Raw genomic sequence first — 3513 nt, 5'->3', positions numbered from 1 at the left:
TCCCCATTTGGAAGAATAAAAGATCCAGAAAAACCAAAGCAATTCAAAGCCCAAAAAGTAATGCTAGAGACATCACAATATCTAACTTGAAACTATACTTCAAATTATACCACTATATGACCCATCTATAGTAACAAAATTTTTATGGTACTAACATAAAAACAAACACATAGACCAATGGCACAGAATAGAAGACACAGAGACAAACCCACACAGATATCATCATCTGAGCCTTGAAAATGGTGCCAAAAATATACATTGGAGAAAAGACAGCCTTTTAAAGAAATGGTGCTGGGAAAACTGGTTATCCATATGTAGAAGAATGAGACTAGACCCTTCACTCTCACCTTGCTCAAAAATCAACTCAAAATGGATCATAGACCTAAAAGTTAGACCAGAAACTCTTAGAAGAATATATAGGATTAACACTCCAGCATATAGGCACAAGCAATGATTTTCTCAATAGGACACCTAGGGCTCAAGAAATAATACCAAGAGTTAATAAATGGGATGACATCAAATTAAAAAGCTTCTACATAACAAAGGAAACAAGTAAGAATATGAATAAGAGGGGAGAAAATCTTTTCTAGCTACTCTCCTGACAAAGGATCAGTATCCAAAATATCTAAATAACTCAAAAAACTGAACATCAAAAAACCAGATAAACTCAATTAATAAATTAATTAACAGGAAAATGAATTAAATAGACACTTCTCAAAAGAAAAAAATAAATGACCAAAAATATATAAAAAAGTATGTTCAACATCATCAGCAATTAGGGAAATGAAAATCAAAACTACACTGAGATTTCATCTCACTCCAGCCAGAAAGGCAGTCATCAATAAGACAAATTATAATACATGCTAGATAAGGTGTGGCGAAAAAAGAAAACACTAGCACTATTGGTAGGATTGTGAATTAATACATCACTATGGAAATCAGTATAGAGGTTCCTTAAAAGATTAGGAATAGAACCACTATATGACCTAGCTATACTACTTCTCAGTATTTATCCTAAAGAATTAAAGTCATAATACTATAGTGATACATGCATACCCATGTTTATAGTAGCACAATTCACAATAACCAAAATATGGAACCAGCCTAGGTAGACATTAACGGGTAGAGAAAATGTTGTATGTACACACAATGTGATTTAATTCTGCTACAAAGAAAAATGAAATTATGTCATTTGTATGACAATGGATGAAATTTGAGACCACCATGCTAAGAAAAATAAGCCAAACTCACGTTAAAGGTTGTATGGTTTCTCTCATATACAGAAGGTAGAGAAGAAAAAGAAAAAGAAATGTGTGTGGGTAGGTATCTCATGAAAATTGAGGAGAGATCAGTAAAGCAGAAGAAAGGGACCTGGGGGAGGGAAGAGAGGATAGAAAGGGAATATACTAAGGAATGACACTGGCCAAATTATATTGTTAAATCATGTGCATTTACAAATATGTAACAATAAACCCTACATTATGTACAGTTAAAATGAACCAAGAAAAAGTATGGAAAATATTCTTCTGAACAATATGATCATTGCTTAATCCCCTGCATGGACCTTGGTAGATTGCTTTGCATATGACAGGTACTTAATGTTTATTGGATGGGTTAGTGAATGAATGCTATGGCTAGTTCATCAGGCATTTTACAATTCCAGTTTCTATATTCCTATATTACCATATTTCCAACTGTTGAAAATTTTCTCTCAACAATTATTTTCTTCGCCAATTTTAATCATGACTTCCTATTACTGAGAACAACAAAGGACTCTAAGTCTTTATATATGGTCCCTATAGAAAAAACCTACTGGAACATTTGGTAAGTGCTCTTTGAGCTCTAGAGGTATTTTATATGTGATTCTGATTAAATTTCAAAAGTTCTTTATTGTATAAGTGTGACCAAACCAGCCTTGGAGGCATGATGAATTTTCAATGGATTACTGAGTTTTCCAGTCATTGCTTTTGGTTAATTATGGTTTTTTGAATTTCTTTGATATCCTCAGTCAGGTATACATCACAGTTCTATAGCTGTGGTATTGAGAACAAAGATCTGCTCTTGACCATTTTCAACACATGCAATACTTTCTGTAGGTTAATTTCCCCCTTTCCCCTTTATTAAAGTTTCCAGAGAAATACCCTTCCTCAGTTGTTTTATTTAAGACCAAAATTTCACAATCTTGCTAGAATACTACAACATTTTTTTGAGAGAGTGAAAAATAAAATATCAACCCATGATGGCATTCGATTTCAGGCCACTTGGCAATTTTTTTCTTCCTACTTTACTCTTTTTGGTCTAGTTTAATTTGACTTCTATTTGCCTACTTCCCAATCCTTGAATTTCTACTGGAACAAAAGGAAAAATCAGCTCTTTGTTGAAGTCCAAACTTTGAATCCGATTACCGATGCTGATGAGTCATTTTTCCTTGAGCATTCTATTCTATTCTGTGAGGCTATAATCACTGGTTATCTAGAAAACAGAAATATTATTTAGGGAATAAGAACTGCTTTTCACACTGGCCTATTAGTTCTGCTTCCTTCAGCATTTTAATCAATACCCATCTGCACTTTGGTAACAAAGATAAACTTCTCAAAAAGACATAACTTAAAGTTCACTCCATGAAACACTAGTCCTCTCAGGTGTTCCATGAACATAGTATCTTATGGTCAAATATATTTGGGAAATGGAATATTCTCTGGTTTGCTATTACCAAATTCATTGTACACATCTAGAATACAAAGAGTAGGTTGCTTTATGCTACTGTCGAGGCCATTCAGACTTGAAGTAGAAATTCTTGATGGAACAAAACATCATCGAAGGCTCTGGGGTTTGAGTGAGTATAGAGTTGGTGTTTACCAAATCCTTTTTGTGCTTTACTTGATATTTAAGATGGTCCCATATTCAGGGGCAGATCAGAATTTGGTGGTGTCTGAGGTTCATTAATGTTTGGAATTTATGATGGTTAATCTTTGTTGTCTGGATTTAGAAAAAGTCCTTTTTTGGGGGGGGGCGGGTGCTGGGGATTGAACCCAGGGCCTTGTGCTTATAAGGCAAGCACTCTACCAACTGAGCTATCTCCCCAGCCCCAAAAAAGTCCTTTTTAATGAAAAGAATACAAAAATATCTTACTTTTGCAAATTTCATAAACATGCAATGATGTGAATACTGCTTAAAGACCATTCCAATACCCTAGAATGACTTACAACGGCAAAAAGCCCTGAAAACTTGAGCTTCATTAATCTAACTTCATGCTAATCTCTACCACTCCACATACAAAATAATATCTTCTTATTATTTAGCAAAATAATATCATATTGATTCAGTCTCATTTTTTCTGTTATATACTCTACATTCTCAGAGTTGTCAGATTCAGCAAATACAAATAGAGGATGCCCCATTAAATTTGAATTTTGGATAGGCAACAAATATTTTTGGCACAAGGAGTTCCAAAATATTGCATGGAACCTCCTTGTACTAAAAGTATTAGCCATTGTTGATCTAAATTCAGAC

General features: G+C 34.0%; 1 non-coding gene across 1 annotated transcript; it reads right to left on the bottom strand.

Moving 5' to 3' along the window:
- Nucleotides 1-3003: 3003 nt before the first annotated feature.
- Nucleotides 3004-3084, bottom strand: Trnai-uau (transfer RNA isoleucine (anticodon UAU)). Its single transcript has one exon. It is a non-coding gene; the product is annotated as a tRNA-Ile (tRNA).
- Between the last annotated feature and the right edge of the window lie 429 nt (nucleotides 3085-3513).

Source organism: Sciurus carolinensis, chromosome 7, assembly GCF_902686445.1.
Source record: "Sciurus carolinensis chromosome 7, mSciCar1.2, whole genome shotgun sequence".
Classification (NCBI taxonomy): Eukaryota; Metazoa; Chordata; class Mammalia; order Rodentia; family Sciuridae; genus Sciurus; species Sciurus carolinensis.
Note: the sequence above shows the minus strand (reverse complement) of the source record. Positions and strands in the feature narration are given on the sequence as shown.